This window comes from Ambystoma mexicanum, chromosome 11 (assembly GCF_040938575.1).
Source record: "Ambystoma mexicanum isolate Mex_15411 chromosome 11, UKY_AmexF1_1, whole genome shotgun sequence".
Lineage (NCBI taxonomy): Eukaryota > Metazoa > Chordata > Amphibia > Caudata > Ambystomatidae > Ambystoma > Ambystoma mexicanum.
The window spans coordinates 824193218-824208412 of NC_090934.1; the positions used below are offsets into that span (position 1 = coordinate 824193218).

Consider the following 15195-nt stretch of genomic DNA (forward strand, 5'->3'; position numbering starts at 1 on the left):
TTCCCAGGACAGTGCAGCATTCAGCGATTACACGAAAATATTGACAGCGCTAGGAGGCCATGCAAATGGCAGAGGTATGCTTTACAAAGCCCACGTAGCGTGCACAAAACAGCACATCAGTCAGGCCCACTTGAAGAGATGGTAAAGAGGAAATACTTCTGCTGCATCCAGTAAAACATAGAGATTGGCCTGCTTTAAAGGTTGACCATGTCCTTCATGGGTGTCTGTCAATATGATACTTCCCTGCTGCAAAGTTTACATTCGAAACGCCAGAACAACTAGGCCCAGAGCACAAAGATGCAGTCAGGTTGAAATAACGAGATACTGAAGAGCAATTTTGTATTTCAGAGTGGGAAAAGCAAATATGCCCCCGACGTGATTTGAACACGCAACCTTCTGATCTGGAGTCAGACGCCCTACCATTGCGCCACGAGGTCCTAGTGGCAGTCCACCTGGTGTGTCTGATGACAGAATAAAGGTAGGAGACGTACATGCACCTGCAGAGCCTCATTGCTTCTTTAAGTAGACTGGCTAGGATAGCTTCCTTCTGTGCATCAGTACACGCTGCAGCCAAACCCTTCCCATGAAGTCTTGATGTTTATGAATTGAATGGCAAGTTTTGAAAAACTAAAGCAAGCGAGAAGAATTGCTTGCAGTTTATTGGATTTTTTGGACGTCAGCAGACGAGACCTGCGAGAGGTAAACAGAAGTTCATAGTTGGTCATGCTGAATTTTTGAGCCAAAATGCATCGTCCCTGGGTGGGCTTGAACCACCAACCTTTCGGTTAACAGCCGAACGCGCTAACCGATTGCGCCACAGAGAGTCATGCAGTGCTTACACTGGGGCCTGATTGGTGTGCTGTTTGCTTATGCTTCCCAGGCAACCTGAAAATATTTCTAAAATAGCTCTATTTCCCACAGCAAATCAGGGTATCAAGCACTTCCCTACCTCCCCTAATCCACAAACACAGGGGATTTAGTAGAGGACAGAGCCCATCAACAGTGCACCAAATGTCCTCTGTATAGGCATAACTTGCTATGAGGAGAAAGCCACAGTTGCGCCCTTGTGTTAAAAGGGGACAGTAGGCTGAACCCAGAGAACACGGGAGAAATGACTCAGGTTTACTGAGTGGAACACTCTGTGTCTTTGTGCCAAAAACAGCAGCGTCTTTTCGGTTAACAGCCGAACGCGCTAACCAATTGTGCCACAGAGACTCACTGGCATGTGTGTTCTGCCTTTGGCCTGATTGCATTGCTATTTTTTTCTGATTGGCAGAAAACCTGAACTTTTTTCTGAAAAAGGCATGCCTCTCTTAGCACTGCAGTGCATTAGACTGCTCCCTTGCTTCCCTGAGTCCCCAAATACACAACCACCTTGGGCACAATAGAAGACACATTCCAGCAGATTTAGCAAGAGTGCACCAAGGTTTCTATATGTAGGTACCTTGCTGAGAAGCAAGACCTGCAGTTGCATTCTTCTGTTAAAAGAGGGCAGCAGAGTGCATCAAGAGAACTTGGGGGAAGTAGCTTATGTTAACTACTTGCCATGATCTTTATAGATCCCTCTGTTTGACTGGGTGAATTCTAATTTCTGGGGTAGAGTAAGCAATTTTTGGATCTAGATGCTGTGCGCAACAGGAATGCTATATACTGCACTGTACTGCTACTGAAAAGTTACCAATTTTACAGGATGTTCAGGTAAGCTTTGTTTCAGAAAACAACTTGCTAGAGGCCCTAGGACAGATTACTGGGACAAAGGAAGAGGGTTTGGGGATTAGCACATCTCCTATGAAAGGTACAGTCACGCCAGAGACAACTCTGAGTGCCTCCTCAAATTCTAAGAAATGCGAACTGGGGTCCTACGCTTTTTATTGCCAGTGGATCTTTGTGTTTCAGACAAATGTGCACGCCTCCCAGAGCCCCATGCAATGCACTTAGGGAAATGGGGGAAGGTGCTGTGCAACCCTCTCGCTGACAATGTCTCTCTTGTCTATAATGTATCTATGAGAGAGAGAGAAATAGGCAATGCGAGAGTGAAAAAGTAAAATGGAAATGTGTCTACTGAGACCAGTATAAGGGGAAATCCTCACAATCCAGGACCGACAGTTGATTGGGAGGGCGCTTACAGTTTTCTGACACCAGACCGGTACCTGAACTTACAAACCCAAACTACAAAGTGATGGGCATTGCCACTAGACTGCCGACCACCTTTCGGGGCCCCAGCATATATCCTTTAGTCACACCTAGAGTTCCCAGGACAGTGCAGCATTCAGCGATTACACGAAAATATTGACAGCGCTAGGAGGCCATGCAAATGGCAGAGGTATGCTTTACAAAGCCCACGTAGCGTGCACAAAACAGCACATCAGTCAGGCCCACTTGAAGAGATGGTAAAGAGGAAATACTTCTGCTGCATCCAGTAAAACATAGAGATTGGCCTGCTTTAAAGGTTGACCATGTCCTTCATGGGTGTCTGTCAATATGATACTTCCCTGCTGCAAAGCTTACATTCGAAACGCCAGAACAACTAGGCCCAGAGCACAAAGATGCAGTCAGGTTGAAATAACGAGATACTGAAGAGCAATTTTATATTTCAGACTGGGAAAAGCAAATATGCCCCCGACGTGATTTGAACACGAAACCTTCTGATCTGGAGTCAGACGCGCTACCATTGCGCCACGAGGTCCTTGCGGCAGTCCACCTGGTGTGTCTGATGACAGAATAAAGGTAGGAGACGTACATGCACCTGCAGAGCCTCATTGCTTCTTTAAGTAGACTGGCTAGGATAGCTTCCTTCTGTGCATCAGTACACGCTGCAGCCAAACCCTTCCCATGAAGTCTTGATGTTTATGAATTGAATGGCAAGTTTTGAAAAACTAAAGCAAGCGAGAAGAATTGCTTGCAGTTTATTGGATTTTTTGGACGTCAGCAGACGAGACCTGCGAGAGGTAAACAGAAGTCCATAGTTGGTCACGCTGAATTTTTGAGCCAAAATGCACCGTCCCTGGGTGGGCTTGAAACACCAACCTTTCGGTTAACAGCCGAACGCGCTAACCGATTGCGCCACAGAGACTCATGCAGTTCTTACACAGGGGCCTGATTGGTGTGCTGTTTGCTTATGCTTCCCAGGCAACCTGAAAATATTTCTAAAATAGCTCTATTTCCCACAGCAAATCAGGGTATCAAGCACTTCCCTACCTCCCCTAATCCACAAACACAGGGGATTTAGTAGAGGACAGAGCCCATCAACAGTGCACCAAATGTCCTCTGTGTAGGCATAACTTGCTATGAGGAGAAAGCCACAGTTGCGCACTTGTGTTAAAAGGGGACAGTAGGCTGAACCCAGAGAACACGGGAGAAATGACTCAGGTTTACTGAGTGGAACACTCTGTGTCTTTGTGCCAAAAACAGCAGCGTCTTTTCGGTTAACAGCCGAACGCGCTAACCAATTGTGCCACAGAGACTCACTGGCATGTGTGTTCTGCCTTTGGCCTGATTGCATTGCTATTTTTTTCTGATTGGCAGAAAATCTGAACTTTTTTCTGAAAAAGGCATGCCTCTCGTAGCACTGCAGTGCATTAGACTGCTCCCTTGCTTCCCTGAGTCCCCAAATACACAACCACCTTGGGCACAATAGAAGACACATTCCAGCAGATTTAGCAAGAGTGCACCAAGGTTTCTATATGTAGGTACCTTGCTGAGAAGCAAGACCTGCAGTTGCATTCTTCTGTTAAAAGAGGGCAGCAGAGTGCACCAAGAGAACTTGGGGGAAGTAGCTTATGTTAACTACTTGCCATGCTCTTTATAGATCCCTCTGTTTGACTGGGTGAATTCTAATTTCTGGGGTAGAGTAAGCAATTTTTGGATCTAGATGCTGTGCGCAACAGGAATGCTATATACTGCACTGTACTGCTACTGAAAAGTTACCAATTTTACAGGATGTTCAGGTAAGCTTTGTTTCAGAAAACAACTTGCTAGAGGCCCTAGGACAGATTACTGGGACAAAGGAAGAGGGTTTGGGGATTAGCACATCTCCTATGAAAGGTACAGTCACGCCCGAGACAACTCTGAGTGCCTCCTCAAATTCTAAGAAATGCGAACTGGGGTCCTACGCCTTTTATTGCCAGTGGATCTTTGTGTTTCAGACAAATGTGCACGCCTCCCAGAGCCCCTTGCAATGCACTTAGGGAAATGGGGGAAGGTGCTGTGAAGCCCTCTCGCTGACAATGTCTCTCTTGTCTATAATGTATCTATGAGAGAGAGAGAAATAGGCAATGCGAGAGTGAAAAAGTAAAATGGAAATGTGTCTACTGAGACCAGTATAAGGGGAAATCCTCACAATCCAGGACCGACAGTTGATTGGGAGGGCGCTTACAGGTTTCCGACACCAGACCGGTACCTGAACTCACAAACCCAAACTGCAAAGTGATGCCCATTGCCACTAGACTGCCGACCCCCTTTCGGGGCCCCAACATATATCCTTTAGTCACACCTAGAGTTCCCAGGACAGTGCAGCATTCAGCGATTACACGAAAATATTGACAGCGCTAGGAGGCCATGCAAATGGCAGAGGTATGCTTTACAAAGCCCACGTAGCGTGCACAAAACAGCACATCAGTCAGGCCCACTTGAAGAGATGGTAAAGAGGAAATACTTCTGCTGCATCCAGTAAAACATAGAGATTGGCCTGCTTTAAAGGTTGACCATGTCCTTCATGGGTGTCTGTCAATATGATACTTCCCTGCTGCAAAGCTTACATTCGAAACGCCAGAACAACTAGGCCCAGAGCACAAAGATGCAGTCAGGTTGAAATAACGAGATACTGAAGAGCAATTTTGTATTTCAGAGTGGGAAAAGCAAATATGCCCCCGACGTGATTTGAACACGCAACCTTCTGATCTGGAGTCAGACGCGCTACCATTGCGCCACGAGGTCCTAGTGGCAGTCCACCTGGTGTGTCTGATGACAGAATAAAGGTAGGAGACGTACATGCACCTGCAGAGCCTCATTGCTTCTTTAAGTAGACTGGCAAGGATAGCTTCCTTCTGTGCATCAGTGCACGCGGCAGCCAAACCCTTCCCATGAAGTCTTGATGTTTATGAATTGAATGGCAAGTTTTGAAAAACTAAAGCAAGCGAGAAGAATTGCTTACAGTTTATTGGATTTTTTGGACGTCAGCAGACGAGACCTGCGAGAGGTAAACAGAAGTTCGTAGTTGGTCATGCTGAATTTTTGAGCCAAAATGCATCGTCCCTGGGTGGGCTTGAACCACCAACCTTTCGGTTAACAGCCGAACGCGCTAACCGATTGCGCCACAGAGACTCATGCAGTGCTTACACTGGGGCCTGATTGGTGTGCTGTTTGCTTATGCTTCCCAGGCAACCTGAAAATATTTCTAAAATAGCTCTAATTCCCACAGCAAATCAGGGTATCAAGCACTTCCCTACCTCCCCTAATCCACAAACACAGGGGATTTAGTAGAGGACAGAGCCCATCAACAGTGCACCAAATGTCCTCTGTGTAGGCATAACTTGCTATGAGGAGAAAGCCACAGTTGCGCACTTGTGTTAAAAGGGGACAGTAGGCTGAACCCAGAGAACACGGGAGAAATGACTCAGGTTTACTGAGTGGAACACTCTGTGTCTTTGTGCCAAAAACAGCAGCGTCTTTTCGGTTAACAGCCGAACGCGCTAACCAATTGTGCCACAGAGACTCACTGGCATGTGTGCTCTGCCTTTGGCCTGATTGCATTGCTATTTTTTTCTGATTGGCAGAAAACCTGAACTTTTTTCTGAAAAAGGCATGCCTCTCTTAGCACTGCAGTGCATTAGACTGCTCCCTTGCTTCCCTGAGTCCCCAAATACACAACCACCTTGGGCACAATAGAAGACACATTCCAGCAGATTTAGCAAGAGTGCACCAAGGTTTCTATATGTAGGTACCTTGCTGAGAAGCAAGACCTGCAGTTGCATTCTTCTGTTAAAAGAGGGCAGCAGAGTGCACCAAGAAAACTTGGGGGAAGTAGCTTATGTTAACTACTTGCCATGATCTTTATAGATCCCTCTGTTTGACTGGGTGAATTCTAATTTCTGGGGTAGAGTAAGCAATTTTTGGATCTAGATGCTGTGCGCAACAGGAATGCTATATACTGCACTGTACTGCTACTGAAAAGTTACCAATTTTACAGGATGTTCAGGTAAGCTTTGTTTCAGAAAACAACTTGCTAGAGGCCCTAGGACAGATTACTGGGACAAAGGAAGAGGGATTGGGGATTAGCACATCTCCTATGAAAGGTACAGTCACGCCCGAGACAACTCTGAGTGCCTCCTCAAATTCTAAGAAATGCGAACTGGGGTCCTACGCCTTTTATTGCCAGTGGATCTTTGTGTTTCAGACAAATGTGCACGCCTCCCAGAGCCCCATGCAATGCACTTAGGGAAATGGGGGAAGGTGCTGTGCAACCCTCTCGCTGACAATGTCTCTCTTGTCTATAATGTATCTATGAGAGAGAGAGAAATAGGCAATGCGAGAGTGAAAAAGTAAAATGGAAATGTGTCTACTGAGACCAGTATAAGGGGAAATCCTCACAATCCAGGACCGACAGTTGATTGGGAGGGCGCTTACAGTTTTCTGACACCAGACCGGTACCTGAACTCACAAACCCAAACTACAAAGTGATGGGCATTGCCACTAGACTGCCGACCCCCTTTCGGGGCCCCAGCATATATCCTTTAGTCACACCTAGAGTTCCCAGGACAGTGCAGCATTCAGCGATTACACGAAAATATTGACAGCGCTAGGAGGCCATGCAAATGGCAGAGGTATGCTTTACAAAGCCCACGTAGCGTGCACAAAACAGCACATCAGTCAGGCCCACTTGAAGAGATGGTAAAGAGGAAATACTTCTGCTGCATCCAGTAAAACATAGAGATTGGCCTGCTTTAAAGGTTGACCATGTCCTTCATGGGTGTCTGTCAATATGATACTTCCCTGCTGCAAAGTTTACATTCGAAACGCCAGAACAACTAGGCCCAGAGCACAAAGATGCAGTCAGGTTGAAATAACGAGATACTGAAGAGCAATTTTATATTTCAGAGTGGGAAAAGCAAATATGACCCCGACGTGATTTGAACACGAAACCTTCGGATCTGGAGTCAGACGCGCTACCATTGCGCCACGAGGTCCATGCGGCACTCCACCTGGTGTGTCTGATGACAGAATAAAGGTAGGAGACGTACATGCACCTGCAGAGCCTCATTGCTTCTTTAAGTAGACTGGCTAGGATAGCTTCCTTCTGTGCATCAGTACACGCTGCAGCCAAACCCTTCCCATGAAGTCTTGATGTTTATGAATTGAATGGCAAGTTTTGAAAAACTAAAGCAAGCGAGAAGAATTGCTTGCAGTTTATTGGATTTTTTGGACGTCAGCAGACGAGACCTGCGAGAGGTAAACAGAAGTTCATAGTTGGTCATGCTGAATTTTTGAGCCAAAATGCATCGTCCCTGGGTGGGCTTGAACCACCAACCTTTCGGTTAACAGCCGAACGCGCTAACCGATTGCGCCACAGAGACTCATGCAGTGCTTACACTGGGGCCTGATTGGTGTGCTGTTTGCTTATGCTTCCCAGGCAACCTGAAAATATTTCTAAAATAGCTCTATTTCCCACAGCAAATCAGGGTATCAAGCACTTCCCTACCTCCCCTAATCCACAAACACAGGGGATTTAGTAGAGGACAGAGCCCATCAACAGTGCACCAAATGTCCTCTGTGTAGGCATAACTTGCTATGAGGAGAAAGCCACAGTTGCGCACTTGTGTTAAAAGGGGACAGTAGGCTGAACCCAGAGAACACGGGAGAAATGACTCAGGTTTACTGAGTGGAACACTCTGTGTCTTTGTGCCAAAAACAGCAGCGTCTTTTCGGTTAACAGCCGAACGCGCTAACCAATTGTGCCACAGAGACTCACTGGCATGTGTGTTCTGCCTTTGGCCTGATTGCATTGCTATTTTTTTCTGATTGGCAGAAAACCTGAACTTTTTTCTGAAAAAGGCATGCCTCTCGTAGCACTGCAGTGCATTAGACTGCTCCCTTGCTTCCCTGAGTCCCCAAATACACAACCACCTTGGGCACAATAGAAGACACATTCCAGCAGATTTAGCAAGAGTGCACCAAGGTTTCTATATGTAGGTACCTTGCTGAGAAGCAAGACCTGCAGTTGCATTCTTCTGTTAAAAGAGGGCAGCAGAGTGCACCAAGAGAACTTGGGGGAAGTAGCTTATGTTAACTACTTGCCATGCTCTTTATAGATCCCTCTGTTTGACTGGGTGTATTCTAATTTCTGGGGTAGAGTAAGCAATTTTTGGATCTAGATGCTGTGCGCAACAGGAATGCTATATACTGCACTGTACTGCTACTGAAAAGTTACCAATTTTACAGGATGTTCAGGTAAGCTTTGTTTCAGAAAACAACTTGCTAGAGGCCCTAGGACAGATTACTGGGACAAAGGAAGAGGGTTTGGGGATTAGCACATCTCCTATGAAAGGTACAGTCACGCCCGAGACAACTCTGAGTGCCTCCTCAAATTCTAAGAAATGCGAACTGGGGTCCTACGCCTTTTATTGCTAGGGGATCTTTGTGTTTCAGACAAATGTGCACGCCTCCCAGAGCCCCTTGCAATGCACTTAGGGAAATGGGGGAAGGTGCTGTGAAGCCCTCTCGCTGACAATGTCTCTCTTGTCTATAATGTATCTATGAGAGAGAGAGAAATAGGCAATGCGAGAGTGAAAAAGTAAAATGGAAATGTGTCTACTGAGACCAGTATAAGGGGAAATCCTCACAATCCAGGACCGACAGTTGATTGGGAGGGCGCTTACAGGTTTCCGACACCAGACCGGTACCTGAACTCACAAACCCAAACTGCAAAGTGATGGGCATTGCCACTAGACTGCCGACCCCCTTTCGGGGCCCCAACATATATCCTTTAGTCACACCTAGAGTTCCCAGGACACTGCAGCATTCAGCAATTACACGAAAATATTGACAGCGCTAGGAGGCCATGCAAATGGCAGAGGTATGCTTTACAAAGCCCACGTAGCGTGCACAAAACAGCACATCAGTCAGGCCCACTTGAAGAGATGGTAAAGAGGAAATACTTCTGCTGCATCCAGTAAAACATAGAGATTGGCCTGCTTTAAAGGTTGACCATGTCCTTCATGGGTGTCTGTCAATATGATACTTCCCTGCTGCAAAGCTTACATTCGAAACGCCAGAACAACTAGTCCCAGAGCACAAAGATGCAGTCAGGTTGAAATAACGAGATACTGAAGAGCAATTTTGTATTTCAGAGTGGGAAAAGCAAATATGCCCCCGACGTGATTTGAACACGCAACCTTCTGATCTGGAGTCAGACGCCCTACCATTGCGCCACGAGGTCCTAGTGGCAGTCCACCTGGTGTGGCTGATGACAGAATAAAGGTAGGAGACGTACATGCACCTGCAGAGCCTCATTGCTTCTTTAAGTAGACTGGCTAGGATAGCTTCCTTCTGTGCATCAGTACACGCTGCAGCCAAACCCTTCCCATGAAGTCTTGATGTTTATGAATTGAATGGCAAGTTTTGAAAAACTAAAGCAAGCGAGAAGAATTGCTTGCAGTTTATTGGATTTTTTGGACGTCAGCAGACGAGACCTGCGAGAGGTAAACAGAAGTTCATAGTTGGTCATGCTGAATTTTTGAGCCAAAATGCATCGTCCCTGGGTGGGCTTGAACCACCAACCTTTCGGTTAACAGCCGAACGCGCTAACCGATTGCGCCACAGAGACTCATGCAGTGCTTACACTGGGGCCTTATTGGTGTGCTGTTTGCTTATGCTCCCCAGGCAACCTGAAAATATTTCTAAAATAGCTCTATTTCCCACAGTAAATCAGGGTATCAAGTACTTCCCTACCTCCCGTAATCCACAAACACAGGGGATTTAGTAGAGGACAGAGCCCATCAACAGTGCACCAAATGCCCTCTGTGTAGGCATAACTTGCTATGAGGAGAAAGCCACAGTTGCGCACTTGTGTTAAAAGGGGACAGTAGGCTGAACCCAGAGAACACGGGAGAAATGACTCAGGTTTACTGAGTGGAACACTCTGTGTCTTTGTGCCAAAAACAGCAGCGTCTTTTCGGTTAACAGCAGAACGCGCTAACCAATTGCGCCACAGAGACTCACTGGCATGTGTGTTCTGCCTTTGGCCTGATTGCATTGCTATTTTTTTCTGATTGGCAGAAAACCTGAACTTTTTTCTGAAAAAGGCATGCCTCTCTTAGCACTGCAGTGCATTAGACTGCTCCCTTGCTTCCCTGAGTCCCCAAATACACAACCACCTTGGGCACAATAGAAGACACATTCCCGCAGATTTAGCAAGAGTGCACCAAGGATTCTATATGTAGGTACCTTGCTGAGAAGCAGGACCTGCAGTTGCATTCTTCTGTTAAAAGAGGGCAGCAGAGTGCACCAAGAGAACTTGGGGGAAGTAGCTTATGTTAACTACTTGCCATGATCTTTATAGATCCCTCTGTTTGACTGGGTGAATTCTAATTTCTGGGGTAGAGTAAGCAATTTTTGGATCTAGATGCTGTGCGCAACAGGAATGCTATATACTGCACTGTACTGCTACTGAAAAGTTACCAATTTTACAGGATGTTCAGGTAAGCTTTGTTTCAGAAAACAACTTGCTAGAGGCCCTAGGACAGATTACTGGGACAAAGGAAGAGGGTTTGGGGATTAGCACATCTCCTATGAAAGGTACAGTCACGCCCGAGACAACTCTGAGTGCCTCCTCAAATTCTAAGAAATGCGAACTGGGGTCCTACGCTTTTTATTGCCAGTGGATCTTTGTGTTTCAGACAAATGTGCACGCCTCCCAGAGCCCCATGCAATGCACTTAGGGAAATGGGGGAAGGTGCTGTGCAACCCTCTCGCTGACAATGTCTCTCTTGTCTATAATGTATCTATGAGAGAGAGAGAAATAGGCAATGCGAGAGTGAAAAAGTAAAATGGAAATGTGTCTACTGAGACCAGTATAAGGGGAAATCCTCACAATCCAGGACCGACAGTTGATTGGGAGGGCGCTTACAGTTTTCTGACACCAGACCGGTACCTGAACTCACAAACCCAAACTACAAAGTGATGGGCATTGCCACTAGACTGCCGACCCCCTTTCGGGGCCCCAGCATATATCCTTTAGTCACACCTAGAGTTCCCAGGACAGTGCAGCATTCAGCGATTACACGAAAATATTGACAGCGCTAGGAGGCCATGCAAATGGCAGAGGTATGCTTTACAAAGCCCACGTAGCGTGCACAAAACAGCACATCAGTCAGGCCCACTTGAAGAGATGGTAAAGAGGAAATACTTCTGCTGCATCCAGTAAAACATAGAGATTGGCCTGCTTTAAAGGTTGACCATGTCCTTCATGGGTGTCTGTCAATATGATACTTCCCTGCTGCAAAGTTTACATTCGAAACGCCAGAACAACTAGGCCCAGAGCACAAAGATGCAGTCAGGTTGAAATAACGAGATACTGAAGAGCAATTTTATATTTCAGAGTGGGAAAAGCAAATATGACCCCGACGTGATTTGAACACGAAACCTTCGGATCTGTAGTCAGACGCGCTACCATTGCGCCACGAGGTCCATGTGGCACTCCACCTGGTGTGTCTGATGACAGAATAAAGGTAGGAGACGTACATGCACCTGCAGAGCCTCATTGCTTCTTTAAGTAGACTGGCTAGGATAGCTTCCTTCTGTGCATCAGTACACGCTGCAGCCAAACCCTTCCCATGAAGTCTTGATGTTTATGAATTGAATGGCAAGTTTTGAAAAACTAAAGCAAGAGAGAAGAATTGCTTGCAGTTTATTGGATTTTTTGGACGTCAGCAGACGAGACCTGCGAGAGGTAAACAGAAGTTCATAGTTGGTCATGCTGAATTTTTGAGCCAAAATGCATCGTCCCTGGGTGGGCTTGAACCACCAACCTTTCGGTTAACAGCCGAACGCGCTAACCGATTGCGCCACAGAGAGTCATGCAGTGCTTACACTGGGGCCTGATTGGTGTGCTGTTTGCTTATGCTTCCCAGGCAACCTGAAAATATTTCTAAAATAGCTCTATTTCCCACAGCAAATCAGGGTATCAAGCACTTCCCTACCTCCCCTAATCCACAAACACAGGGGATTTAGTAGAGGACAGAGCCCATCAACAGTGCACCAAATGTCCTCTGTATAGGCATAACTTGCTATGAGGAGAAAGCCACAGTTGCGCCCTTGTGTTAAAAGGGGACAGTAGGCTGAACCCAGAGAACACGGGAGAAATGACTCAGGTTTACTGAGTGGAACACTCTGTGTCTTTGTGCCAAAAACAGCAGCGTCTTTTCGGTTAACAGCCGAACGCGCTAACCAATTGTGCCACAGAGACTCACTGGCATGTGTGTTCTGCCTTTGGCCTGATTGCATTGCTATTTTTTTCTGATTGGCAGAAAACCTGAACTTTTTTCTGAAAAAGGCATGCCTCTCTTAGCACTGCAGTGCATTAGACTGCTCCCTTGCTTCCCTGAGTCCCCAAATACACAACCACCTTGGGCACAATAGAAGACACATTCCAGCAGATTTAGCAAGAGTGCACCAAGGTTTCTATATGTAGGTACCTTGCTGAGAATCAAGACCTGCAGTTGCATTCTTCTGTTAAAAGAGGGCAGCAGAGTGCATCAAGAGAACTTGGGGGAAGTAGCTTATGTTAACTACTTGCCATGATCTTTATAGATCCCTCTGTTTGACTGGGTGAATTCTAATTTCTGGGGTAGAGTAAGCAATTTTTGGATCTAGATGCTGTGCGCAACAGGAATGCTATATACTGCACTGTACTGCTACTGAAAAGTTACCAATTTTACAGGATGTTCAGGTAAGCTTTGTTTCAGAAAACAACTTGCTAGAGGCCCTAGGACAGATTACTGGGACAAAGGAAGAGGGTTTGGGGATTAGCACATCTCCTATGAAAGGTACAGTCACGCCAGAGACAACTCTGAGTGCCTCCTCAAATTCTAAGAAATGCGAACTGGGGTCCTACGCTTTTTATTGCCAGTGGATCTTTGTGTTTCAGACAAATGTGCACGCCTCCCAGAGCCCCTTGCAATGCACTTAGGGAAATGGGGGAAGGTGCTGTGAAGCCCTCTCGCTGACAATGTCTCTCTTGTCTATAATGTATCTATGAGAGAGAGAGAAATAGGCAATGCGAGAGTGAAAAAGTAAAATGGAAATGTGTCTACTGAGACCAGTATAAGGGGAAATCCTCACAATCCAGGACCGACAGTTGATTGGGAGGGCGCTTACAGGTTTCCGACACCAGACCGGTACCTGAACTCACAAACCCAAACTGCAAAGTGATGGGCATTGCCACTAGACTGCCGACCCCCTTTCGGGGCCCCAGTATATATCCTTTAGTCACACCTAGAGTTCCCAGGACAGTGCAGCATTCAGCGATTACACGAAAATATTGACAGCGCTAGGAGGCCATGCAAATGGCAGAGGTATGCTTTACAAAGCCCACGTAGCGTGCACAAAACAGCACATCAGTCAGGCCCACTTGAAGAGATGGTAAAGAGGAAATACTTCTGCTGCATCCAGTAAAACATAGAGATTGGCCTGCTTTAAAGGTTGACCATGTCCTTCATGGGTGTCTGTCAATATGATACTTCCCTGCTGCAAAGTTTACATTCGAAACGCCAGAACAACTAGGCCCAGAGCACAAAGATGCAGTCAGGTTGAAATAACGAGATACTGAAGAGCAATTTTATATTTCAGAGTGGGAAAAGCAAATATGACCCCGACGTGATTTGAACACGAAACCTTCGGATCTGGAGTCAGACGCGCTACCATTGCGCCACGAGGTCCATGCGGCACTCCACCTGGTGTGTCTGATGACAGAATAAAGGTAGGAGACGTACATGCACCTGCAGAGCCTCATTGCTTCTTTAAGTAGACTGGCTAGGATAGCTTCCTTCTGTGCATCAGTACACGCTGCAGCCAAACCCTTCCCATGAAGTCTTGATGTTTATGAATTGAATGGCAAGTTTTGAAAAACTAAAGCAAGCGAGAAGAATTGCTTGCAGTTTATTGGATTTTTTGGACGTCAGCAGACGAGACCTGCGAGAGGTAAACAGAAGTTCATAGTTGGTCATGCTGAATTTTTGAGCCAAAATGCATCGTCCCTGGGTGGGCTTGAACCACCAACCTTTCGGTTAACAGCCGAACGCGCTAACCGATTGCGCCACAGAGACTCATGCAGTGCTTACACTGGGGCCTGATTGGTGTGCTGTTTGCTTATGCTTCCCAGGCAACCTGAAAATATTTCTAAAATAGCTCTATTTCCCACAGCAAATCAGGGTATCAAGCACTTCCCTACCTCCCCTAATCCACAAACACAGGGGATTTAGTAGAGGACAGAGCCCATCAACAGTGCACCAAATGTCCTCTGTGTAGGCATAACTTGCTATGAGGAGAAAGCCACAGTTGCGCACTTGTGTTAAAAGGGGACAGTAGGCTGAACCCAGAGAACACGGGAGAAATGACTCAGGTTTACTGAGTGGAACACTCTGTGTCTTTGTGCCAAAAACAGCAGCGTCTTTTCGGTTAACAGCCGAACGCGCTAACCAATTGTGCCACAGAGACTCACTGGCATGTGTGTTCTGCCTTTGGCCTGATTGCATTGCTATTTTTTTCTGATTGGCAGAAAACCTGAACTTTTTTCTGAAAAAGGCATGCCTCTCGTAGCACTGCAGTGCATTAGACTGCTCCCTTGCTTCCCTGAGTCCCCAAATACACAACCACCTTGGGCACAATAGAAGACACATTCCAGCAGATTTAGCAAGAGTGCACCAAGGTTTCTATATGTAGGTACCTTGCTGAGAAGCAAGACCTGCAGTTGCATTCTTCTGTTAAAAGAGGGCAGCAGAGTGCACCAAGAGAACTTGGGGGAAGTAGCTTATGTTAACTACTTGCCATGCTCTTTATAGATCCCTCTGTTTGACTGGGTGTATTCTAATTTCTGGGGTAGAGTAAGCAATTTTTGGATCTAGATGCTGTGCGCAACAGGAATGCTATATACTGCACTGTACTGCTACTGAAAAGTTACCAATTTTACAGGATGTTCAGGTA

The 15195-nt window shown here is 46.4% G+C and overlaps 10 non-coding genes across 10 annotated transcripts; all 10 read right to left on the reverse strand.

The window, feature by feature from the left end:
• Positions 1-365: 365 nt before the first annotated feature.
• On the reverse strand, positions 366-437 carry TRNAW-CCA (transfer RNA tryptophan (anticodon CCA)). The gene has a single exon. It is a non-coding gene; the product is annotated as a tRNA-Trp (tRNA).
• Positions 438-2614: 2177 nt separating this feature from the next.
• On the reverse strand, positions 2615-2686 carry TRNAW-CCA (transfer RNA tryptophan (anticodon CCA)). Its single transcript has one exon. It is a non-coding gene; the product is annotated as a tRNA-Trp (tRNA).
• A 313-nt stretch (positions 2687-2999) lies between these two features.
• On the reverse strand, positions 3000-3073 carry TRNAN-GUU (transfer RNA asparagine (anticodon GUU)). Its single transcript has one exon. It is a non-coding gene; the product is annotated as a tRNA-Asn (tRNA).
• A 1790-nt stretch (positions 3074-4863) lies between these two features.
• Positions 4864-4935, reverse strand: TRNAW-CCA (transfer RNA tryptophan (anticodon CCA)). The gene has a single exon. It is a non-coding gene; the product is annotated as a tRNA-Trp (tRNA).
• A 313-nt stretch (positions 4936-5248) lies between these two features.
• Positions 5249-5322, reverse strand: TRNAN-GUU (transfer RNA asparagine (anticodon GUU)). Its single transcript has one exon. It is a non-coding gene; the product is annotated as a tRNA-Asn (tRNA).
• A 2175-nt stretch (positions 5323-7497) lies between these two features.
• On the reverse strand, positions 7498-7571 carry TRNAN-GUU (transfer RNA asparagine (anticodon GUU)). The gene has a single exon. It is a non-coding gene; the product is annotated as a tRNA-Asn (tRNA).
• Positions 7572-9361: 1790 nt separating this feature from the next.
• Positions 9362-9433, reverse strand: TRNAW-CCA (transfer RNA tryptophan (anticodon CCA)). The gene has a single exon. It is a non-coding gene; the product is annotated as a tRNA-Trp (tRNA).
• A 313-nt stretch (positions 9434-9746) lies between these two features.
• Positions 9747-9820, reverse strand: TRNAN-GUU (transfer RNA asparagine (anticodon GUU)). Its single transcript has one exon. It is a non-coding gene; the product is annotated as a tRNA-Asn (tRNA).
• Positions 9821-11610: 1790 nt separating this feature from the next.
• TRNAC-ACA (transfer RNA cysteine (anticodon ACA)) lies at positions 11611-11682 on the reverse strand. The gene has a single exon. It is a non-coding gene; the product is annotated as a tRNA-Cys (tRNA).
• Positions 11683-14244: 2562 nt separating this feature from the next.
• On the reverse strand, positions 14245-14318 carry TRNAN-GUU (transfer RNA asparagine (anticodon GUU)). The gene has a single exon. It is a non-coding gene; the product is annotated as a tRNA-Asn (tRNA).
• Between the last annotated feature and the right edge of the window lie 877 nt (positions 14319-15195).